Below are 257 nucleotides of genomic sequence, written 5' to 3' on the forward strand. Positions count from 1 at the left end.
TGCTATTTTAGACTGATTAGTGTTAAAGAGCTTAAATTGTCATAATCAATATTGTACAAAAAGAAAACAGTACAAATCCAAAACACCAAGATACAATCCTTTAAATTTGAACAGTCGCTAAAGAATGCTCTAGATATATTAATATTAACCGGAAAAAAGTGTGATCATTATGGTACATTTTGATACTTCCAAAAAGAGATAATGTCTGAGCAGCTTATGTTGAAGGCAATAACTTTTGCTTGTGTCAATGTTTAAAA

Source organism: Aplysia californica, unplaced genomic scaffold, assembly GCF_000002075.1.
Source record: "Aplysia californica isolate F4 #8 unplaced genomic scaffold, AplCal3.0 scaffold00042, whole genome shotgun sequence".
NCBI lineage: Eukaryota > Metazoa > Mollusca > Gastropoda > Aplysiida > Aplysiidae > Aplysia > Aplysia californica.